The following is a 10,287-nucleotide window of genomic DNA, read 5'->3' as shown; positions in this document are numbered from 1 at the left end:
CCAGCCCTGGGCCCTCTGCCGCAGCACCAGCACGGCCAGGAGCAGAGCGCAGAGCAGCATGGCCAAGCACAAACCCAGCAGGGAGTAGATGAGCACGGTGTGGAACCCCCCCGCAGGGTGAGCGTGCCCCCAGTTGGCCGGAGAGCGTCCTGCAGCTGGCTCCGCCGCCGGCCCGGTGGGCTGAGCTGCAGAAGTTGAGATCATCGCTCCAGATGGTGTTTGGCATGTGATTCTCGTGTTTTTTTTTTTTTTTTTTAGTGCTCATGCAGATTCACACCAAACACTTTCTATATTACAAATTAGTTTACTGGTGTAAATTCATCAAACTGATTCATTTTAACAAGGTTTCACTTCTGCTCTCAGTCAGCGGCGCGGCAGATACAGGGAGGACCTCGAGTTCCGCCACGGGATGAGCGGGTTTGGCGGACCCGGGACGGCGAGGTACCGGAAGGACGGCGAACTCACCGGGACAGACGTGGGAGCACTCCAAAGGGTGGCTTCCGCACACATCCGAGCAGCGTATACAGAGCTTCAGCAGCCGGTCGTAGAAGTGCGCTGGGCGGGCCTTGCAGTCCATCATCGCTGCCGGGTAGAGAGAGGGGTACGGGGTGGAGGACACATTCAACATGGGGTGAGCAACGCGGGGTTAGATACATCTTCAAGGGGTCCCGCACAGGTGGAAGCGTGAGCGGAGGCGGACAGGAGGTAGAAGCGCGAGAGGACATCTGTACGCTAGTAGGGAACAGAGCCGATAGATCCTGAGCCACTAGGTGTTTCGCTACAGGACCTGATCGCTCCCTGAACCCCAGGAAGAACGTTGGTGGTGCCACTCACAAAGGTCCAGAATTAAAAGTCTGCTATTTTTCAGTTTTGGCCTTCGTGCTGGCATGACCACCCTCTGTCCCTCAGAGCTGCTGAATCCTGCCCAAAATTCCAGAGTGTCTCAATCCCATCCCTTTCGGAGCCACTTCTCTCCTGACCTGCTGCGATTATCTATGTATTCGCGCTTTCAGTCTGACTTCCATAGGTAGGGTAGAATGAGCTCTCTCTCCACCCCTCAGGCCTGCTGAATCTCTCAAAGCAATTTCCTTCGGGATCCATTACATTCTCAACAAGTCTGTCTATCAAACGGTCTCAGAATCGGAGCCAAGGTGAGGTCTAACTCCAACCCATGTCTTTGAGAGCCACTTCTCTCCTGATCTCCTGACAGCTCCATAAATGAGTCTAACACCATCTGCTACGATTATCCACGTATTTGCTATCTGAATGTCGCTTCTATAGGAGCTACTTGAGGGACGCGAACCAGCAACGTAGCGGTGTCAGGCACACAAGCTGTGCATCAGTGATCTTGAGCTCTCATTTTTGCCTTCTTTCTTAAATCCTGCTCTCGCGTCAAAATGCTCATCCAGCCATTTCTCTTGTTGTGAGTCAAGCTAGCTGCCTGCAACGGCCCGCTGGGAATCGGAGGCGGCTGCTGTGCATCTCCCTCCGACTCATATCTCCGTTGACTCAGCCTTGCTCTCGCACCGCTGAAAGAGCAGCGCAGCCCAAGCCAACAAAGCCACGGTACAGCGGACGCCCAAGACCCCCCCCCCCCCGTCCGACCAAATTTACATCCTTGTCGCACCCAGACAGAATCGAAAGTTCTGTTTTTGAAAACCTCACCATAAAACGTCATTACTTGAAATATGCAGCTGATGTGTCTGTGAGTGACTTCACGAAGGGTAGGGCACCCGGGTAAAGTGTGAGTACACTTTCTGGAAACTGTTGACTGTCAAACAGGCACAAGGGGTCCAGAACCTGAAGCCCGTCCTTCCTCATTTGTGCGGTGAAATGAGCTCCCTCTGTCCCTCAGAGCTGCTGAATCCCTAGCAGGATCAACACCATCTCCTATGATGTCCATAATGCATCTCGTAACGTGTTTGCTTCTACCGCGAGGAAACCCCTGATCCAAAGCCCCGCTGGTGTTTCCTTGGCATCAGTCACCAAGTCTTACAGCTTTAGGAAAGGGCAGACAGCAGAAGAAGGTGAACCTACCACAAAATTGGATGCAGCTAGTAGGCTGGTGCTGCTGTGAGCAGGTCTCCTGACAAGGCACGCACTCTCGTAAGAGAGTGTCCCGGTACTGACCTTCGCCGCAACCTCCGCCCATGGTCCTACCAACGGCACCGAAGGTTGAGGTTAGGTGAGCGCACATGTCACAAGTTCAAAAATGTTCTACAACAATTGGAGGCAACCAGCCTGCAGCGGAGGAGAGAAACGTTGTTTCTTAACCGTTTCTATCCTTTCTGTAGCTGGCACTTCTATCCAAGGGGATTTACGGTGTCCCATTATGAACTTTACCGCAATTCAGGAACCCATTGACAGAGTAGGGGGCTCTTGCTGGAGCAGTCCGTGGGGAGTGGCTTGATCAAGGGTACGAGGACCTCGCCAGTAAAGCTGTATGTGCCCCGCGAAAAGAAAATATGATCCGTCTCTCGTTTTCAACAAGACGTGGGAATGAAATACACAGTAAAACACACAGCACGTGCTGGGATTTTTCTGTCATAAAGCGCAGAGTACAGATTAAAAGGATAAAAACCACAAAGTGACCTCATCTGGGGAACAGGTCCAGTTCCGGTCACCTCACTGTATTATTTTTATTTTATTATTTTATTTGTAACAATAGCAATACATGAGGCACAAGTCGTACACAAGGGCAGAGGTCATAATATTTTGTAAATGTGATCAACTGCTATCATCCAAGAAGCTCGCTATCCAAAGAGGTGTCCAGCACATGTTTCACTTATTATACACATTAAAAAAAAAAAATTCCAGCGGAGGGGAATTCATCCCTTGTGTCATGGACAGAAACGAAGAACGGTCCAGAAGGAGAGCGAGTACAGCAGCCGGTGCGTGAGGGGTCACCTGGACCATCCGAAAGCCCTGCAAGGTGTAGATGTTTGCGCAAAGGGGTTCATCTCGCCACCTGTTTCTCCGGCTCACAAAGGGCTCGAAATCAAAAGCCCATCTTTTCTTGGTTTTGTTCTCAATGTGGTGGAATGAGCTCCCCCTGTCCCTCAGAGCTGCTGAATCCCTCCTGACATTCAAGGTTGTCAAACCCATCTGCATCAGAGCCACTTCTCTCCTGGTCTCCTGACAGCCACACAAAAGAGTCCAACAGCATCTACTATGATTATCTATGAATCTGCTATTTGCACCCTACGTGCGGAAGATAAATTCAATGAGCTCCTTCTGTTCCTCAGGGCTGCTGAATCCCTCCCAATAACACCATCTGCTATGATTATCTATGTATTTGCTATTTGACTGTCACCTCTATAGGAGCTACTGGAGGGATGTAAAATTGCCTAAGTGTGTAAATGGATAAATAATTATAATATAGGCAACTTAATAGTGTAAGTCACGTTGGGGGGAGAAAAATGTGTAAATGTAGAAACGTGAGATAAAAGCCACACATTTGGAAGGTCTGTGAGATTTCGATCCGTTCACCAGAGAAAAAAAAAATCCTTTAACTTTTCACAGTACATAAACCACCTCGCAGAATTTAATACTCAGGTATCAATAAAACACGTGTAACTGTAACGGAACGTTACACACGTGTTTTAAATTGATCCGATCCACTCCACGAATCATACCTTCCCCGTTTCACTGAACCAATCGCATTTATAAAAGTCAGATTGTAATCAAACATGCTGCAAGAAATGTGTTTATTTTACAGATGCGCCCGTTTATTTATGAAGAATATGACACTTTTAATGTGCGCGTACGGGCAGAGGCAGGGAGCGTCGCGAAAGAGCAATTTCTCTCGAAAGCGTACACTCCGCACCAGGTACCTGTAAACCTGAAGGTTGCCGATTCAAATCCCACATCTGCTGTTGTATCCTTGACCGAGGTGCCTACCCTGAAGAGCTCCAGTGAAAGACCGCGCAGCTGAAGCAGGTCAAATGTAACTGGTCACCTGGGATGCGTAAAGTGTCTGCAGAGCAGAAAATGAAAAACGGGACATCAAGCGATGCCTTTTTTTCTGATTCGTTAATCTGTAAATATGTGGTGTATCCGAACACGGCAGTAAAAAAATGGGAATTACATTAACTGTGTCCACTTCGCTGTGTATAAAGTACGTTTCAATATCATTAATGTTATGTATTATGTTACTAACTCCTTTCTCTAAGGTTGTACACTGATTTACTCATGCATGCAACTGGATAATTTTTACTGTGTCGATTCATGGAAAATACCCTGACCAAGGGTAGTACAGCAGGAGCTGGGATTCGAACCTTGCGAACTTCAGTTGCGAGGCGTCGGCTCTCAAACCACTACGCCTCCTGCTGCATATTTACAGTAGTGTACGTGTACTTTGTACTTATTTTGTTTTCCATGTTGTCTGCGATGCCTTTCATCTGTCGCACTCATTGAGCCGCCAGTGGGGGTCAGAAACTGAGGGAAAACACTGTACCGACTCCACAACCACGGTATTTACACCTGGAGTGTGGTGTAAATGGGGATTTTCAGTTAAAACTCATTCATCGTCAGTAACTACAGGAGTCACCGTGCTCTGGACCTGTCCTGAAGCACAGGGCATGAGGCAGGGTATAGCCTAGATGGGTCACCACTCCTTCATGTGCCCGTCTCTTACACACACACACACACGATGGGAAGTTGAGAGTCCCCAGTCCACCTGAAACACGTGTTTGGACTTTGAAGGGAAACACACGCAAATTCCACGCACACTGAGCCGGATTCAAAGCAACGTCCACGCCCACAGCCCGGGAACTGTGAGGCACCAGCGCTACCCGCTGTGCCGCCGTGTCGCTCCCGGTAAGAATTCCCAGTTGTCAGTTTTCCCATCTGACAATACAAGCATGATTAAAAAATTTAATAATATTTTTTTAAAAACAGTGATAAAACACGCTTAATTTTAACATTTCAAACTCATGACACATTCAGAGCCCCTTCCCCAAACTAGAAGCAGTTAAATAAGTGCAATATAGTCAAAATTTACATGTAGGCGTAGAGCTGACTTTGGACTACATTTCCCATGAGCCTCTGCCACTTTGTGCCTCCGAGAGTTTAAACGTACTGGTGAGAATCTTCACTTGTTACGGTTTAAAAGCTACGTTTTATCGACACACTGCGATTCATTTGTTGGTCTTTTGATGCGGATGAGGGAAAAAAAAATTGAGACAAGTGGTTTTCCTCGAAACTTTGATGTGAATGTGGTGCCCCGATGTTGGGATGAGACCTGCCTGCACCTGTTCCCAGGTGGGAGTCACACACCACCACTTACTGTAACACTCTTTTCAGCTTGTTCTCACACGTGTGTGTGTGTGTGTTCATATCCGATTTGCGGACGTTGGACATTTTTGTTTATTTCTTAGCCCTGTTTCACTCTGACACCCTTGGGGTGCAAGGACCTGCCAAGGTGCGAATGAGGGGAAGAGAGGAACCTGGAGCCCTGTCACTAAGAGGGTAAAAACGATGTCCGCGCACTTTGCTGCAAATAAAGTGCAGCTGGATCCGGCCGGCGGGATGTGAGAACCCTACCTGTAAAGGGGATTGGATCCCAACTCCTGGTGGGGCTCCACAGGTGGTGCCGGTGCTCTTCTGGCGCTGCTCTCAGTGGTGCTCCAGGTGGCGGTGCTCCCGTGGTGTCACTGCGGTGTTACTGTGGTGTTACCGCGGTGCCGGTCCTGGCTGAGCTCCGGCAGCGCTCCTACAGCAGCGCTAGTGTGGCGCCGCCTTTGAGGGCGAAGGCGATGTATTGTAGGTGCTCATGGTCTCAGCGTTTCCTGGGGCTTCCCCTCTCACCTCCCCTCTCGCTTCCCCCTCCCGCCCCGAGAAGCAGCAGAGCAGCTCCTCTCCTTGCAGCGCCTTCGGGAAAGACCACAACCGCGCCGTCGGTCGCCCGGTTTCGTTCGGGTTCGACCAAGTGAGGAGCGCATCTACCACCGGTGGGTGAAGGGCTAGGGTGGAGGAGTCCATCTGCTGCTCGTCTGTCTATCTGCTGCCTTTTTCCCTCCATCTGCTTGTCTCCGCTCTGCCAACTCATCACACGCTGTCCCTCAGCAAAAAGTAACATTATTATACTGCATAATAATGATATTGTACACAGACATGTACAGTTCCTCTCACCGTGAACACACACACACACACCATCTGAACCTCTTGTCCCATACGGTGTCGCGGGGAACCGGAGCCTACCCGGCAACACAGGGCATAAGGCTGGAGGGGGAGGGGACACACCCAGGACGGGACGCCAGTCCGTTGCAAGGCACCCCAAGCGGGACTCGAACCCCAGACCCACCGGAGAGCAGGACCCGGTCCAACCCACTGCGCCACCGCGCCCCCCCATCATCGTGAACATGTCAGCGTTATTATTATTATTATTATTATTTTTATTATTAGTTCATTCTGGCACTTTGTTCCTGCTAGACTTTCTATGTGGGGGGCGTAGTGGGTTTTGCCTGTCCCTGTTCTCTGGTGGGTCTGGGGTTCGAGTCCCGCTTGGGGTGGCTTGTGATGGACTGGCATTCCATCCTGGGTGTGTCCCCTCCCCCTCCAGCCTTGCGCCCTGTGTTGCCGGGATAGGTTCCGGCTCATCCGGACCCTGCTCGGGACAAGTGGTTCCAGCCAGCGTGTGTACGGTATGTATAACTTTCAATTTTAGCTGTGTACACCAAGCTATGTACCCTGGTTTACCCATTTATACAGCTGGGTAATTTTTACTTTAACAGTTCAGGGTAAAAATGGTCACTTTTATCTTTTCCTGTATTTTATTTTCTCTTTTCTGCAATTTACTCATGAAATTCATTCGAAGCGTACTGTCCCGCTCCAAGCAGGAAGCTCTGAGACTCTCAAAAGACGACTCATTCTTTACTCTGTTTCGCGGCTCGTCGCCCCAAGGAGCTGACAGAAGTTACACTTTGTCCGTTTATACCGATGTATATTTTCGGAATAAATTCAAGTATGTTTAAAGTGCAACAGAAGGCCCCATTCTGGGACATGAACAGAGTGTCTCCACTCACAAGGGGTCCAAAATCACAAGTCCATCCATTTTCAGTTTTGTCCCCTGTGTGGTGGACTGAGCTCCCTCTGTCCCTCGGAGCTGCTTAATCCCTCCCAGTAACACCATCTGCTATGATTTTCTATGTATTTGCTATTTGAACGTCACCTCTATACTGAGCTACTTGAGGGATGTGAACCAGCAACAGGTGGTAAAGTGGGAAAGTGTTAAAAGCACTGATGTACCAGCAAATATCAGATAAATGTGTTAAATACCTGCTGTCAGTTTTTAATAAGATGTTCTGCATCACTTTGAATTCCATTTTAAAGGAATCTTTCATTTCCCTTATTAAGATTTGTGTATTTATTTGTATATTTTTTTTTTTTTGGTGTGTGTCTGTTGTGTTCTACAGTGGTTAGAGTCATAACCTTAAAACGCCCCAGGTTTGAATCCCACTTCCTGCTCTAGGAGCCTTGATGAAGGTACTTACCCCAAACTTCTAATGTAAAAGTCACTATAAGTACCTTAGCATACAAACCTGATACTGTAAGTCACTTTGGCGAAAAGAATAAGTGTCTGAATAACTAATAGGTAATAATAAAAAATAAAGTGGAAAGGTGAGACTAAAAGCAAAGCTCCATCTTGAAGGAAACACTTCCTGAACTGCTGCTTACAGCTATTTACCCATTGATACAGCAGGGTAATTTTACTGTAGTCATTTCGGGTCAGTACCTCGCTCAAGGGTACAACGCCTGGAGAGGGGGATTTGAACTTGCAACCTTCAGACCCAAGGGCAGCAGCTCTAACAACTCCTGAGTCACAGTGGCACAGAGACCAAAACTGCAAATTCTCAAACACAAAACATAGTAAAAGATGCTGATGGGTTCCAGAATGACATCCAGACATTGCAGATTTCTTCTGAATTGTCACAAACATCAGATGTTAATTTTTCCGGTAGAAAATTTTGTATTTGCATTTTTTGGTGTATTTTCTTCTTTCACCCATTTTTAAAAAGTTGTTGCAGCGCAAACATCACCTGCATTTCTCCATCTAGCCATTAGTGGGCAGCATAATGCATTCGAACAGTTGATTCAACTCACTTCCACAGTGTTTACAGCCCGCCTGTTCGTTCTGATCAATAACTGGACGGAGTGACACACGTTTACGGCGTGAATCTGCAAACTGTCAGCAATGAACAGGAGTTTGTGGAGACAGTTTATTTTTCACTCTATTTTTTATTTCTGTCATTTTCAGTTAGTTTACGTGTTCATGTTTAGCTGACCTTCCTCTGAAGCAACTTACAACGTAACAATTATTTACACATTTATATAGCAGAGTAATTTTTACTGGAGCAATTCAAGGTAAGAACCTTACACAGGAGTACTACGGCTGCGGATGGGATTTGCACTTGTGACCTTCGGGTTCAAAGGTAGCGTCTCTAAATACTACACTAGCAGGTATCCCCGTGTTTGTCTCCTATAGCTATATCTAAGACTTTTGAGACTCTACCCAGCATCTAAATCGAGGTAAGTCTGTTATTACTGTTCCGTTGATTGCATAGGTACTAATGAGAGCTGAAAGTGTCCAGATGCCGACAAATGTTACGTTTTTCTTTCAAATTAAGTCCTGCAACAGACTGTATTGCGTCTTATGTGAACAAACTGAGTTACAAACAGACTCCTGGTCCCAGTTCTGTTCATATGTTGAGGACGCAGCGTATTTCTTATTGCGTCTGAATATTGCAGCAGAGTTACTGAAAAGTAACATCATAGCGCACCACCTGGGACTCGAGCCAACAACCTTTTAGCTACTGTTTCAGGTTCATTACAAGTGTTACTGTTTCATGAAGCTCAGAGAAGGGTGACTGTAATTGAAAATGTGAACCGGGGGGGGGTTGCAGGATATGAATCAAAAAGAGTCTGTTGGACTGCAGGGATCTACGCTCGATGAACATGGCCACATCATAACCAGCCTGAGGTGCTGCACCCATCACGGCACACAACTCGCCCTCTAGGGGGTTGAAGGGAAGGTGGTTGAGACTCACACCCAGCTGTGCTGCCTAACTGGGGCTTCTTGTTGTGTGTCTGCATGTGCGTGTGTGTGTGTGGGGGTGGTCTGCAGCAGAACTTTGACCACTGATGCATGGAACCACCATCTGAGCTCTGAGCAGGGCTGAACTTCACTTTAAGATATTTAACCCAAAAAACACCAACCAGTATCCATACCGCGTATGAATGTCCCGATGCACTTTGTAAATTGTTGCACGGTATATTTTGAAAAATCGCATCGACGTGTCTGGCGTTTCACGTTTCGATAAAGTTGCGTTTCTTGCTCTTCTAAAAACGAGGTGTCCGAACGCAAGCAACCGTCCACCACGTGAGCAGAACCTGAGTCTCTCAGTGGCTTCCACTTCGTTTCACATGTATGTCTCTTCTCGTGGCCTCTTCTCGATATGTAAAACTTGTTTGTGAGGTCGCCGGACCGAAATACGAAAAGGGAAGAAAGAGCGAGCTGTCGAAGAAAGGGCGCCTGCAGCTGCTGTAGTTCACTGATAGACCAAAGTAGGTTTCTGGTAGAAACGGGGGCCTACAGAAACCCACCTGGGGCCAGAAATAGAGCGAAGAGAAACGAGTGCGCAGTCAAAGCGGATGCAAACTCCATTCCGCAGGCTCTGCGGAAGCAAACTGGTCCGTGTGCTCGGCGACATCCTGCCTCTGTGACCGGAACGAGCCGCGGAAACCGAACACATTTGCAGCCCCTCTCCCACCTCGGGGTCTCGAGTGAAAAAGAAAACAAAACCTGGCGACTTCGCAAAGCGATCCGGATTTTACTGTACAGGAATCGGCCAGAAACCATGACTTACAAGTGGTGGATTCCGAGAATTGTGCATCGTGAGCTCCGGAATGACGCGGCTGTTGGTCTAACGGGTCAGCGAGGTGCGATCAGCAGTGAAGAATGAAATGATGTTGGTGCATGAAGTAGTGCAATGTGTTGACTCTTACATTTCCATTTTTCCAAGAGCCTTTCCTCCAAAGCGAGGTACAAATCAGAGTAAACAAAAGTGCATCAGTTACAGACAAAGGCACTGGATTATCAACACATAGCTTCTCTGTCTGATACCAGTGTGTTGCTGCTTCACATCCCTCGAGTGACATCCTATAGTGTGTGTCTCACTCCCTATGCCTCCTTGATACCCCCTGGACCCCTGCAATCCTGAACTAGAGAAGCAGTTATTAATAATGGATGGATTCTGTTCTTTTACAATTGCAGTATTATAAATGCTA

The 10,287-nt window shown here is 47.9% G+C and overlaps 1 protein-coding gene across 1 annotated transcript in view; it reads right to left on the bottom strand.

Moving 5' to 3' along the window:
* LOC108930258 (zinc finger protein 420-like) overlaps positions 1–10,287 on the bottom strand; it is a 1,123,701-nt gene that overhangs the window by 346,193 nt on the left and 767,221 nt on the right. The window lies entirely within an intron of this gene.

This window comes from Scleropages formosus, chromosome 1, assembly GCF_900964775.1.
Source record: "Scleropages formosus chromosome 1, fSclFor1.1, whole genome shotgun sequence".
NCBI classification, from domain to species: domain Eukaryota; kingdom Metazoa; phylum Chordata; class Actinopteri; order Osteoglossiformes; family Osteoglossidae; genus Scleropages; species Scleropages formosus.
This window is presented reverse-complemented; position numbering and strand designations above follow the sequence as displayed.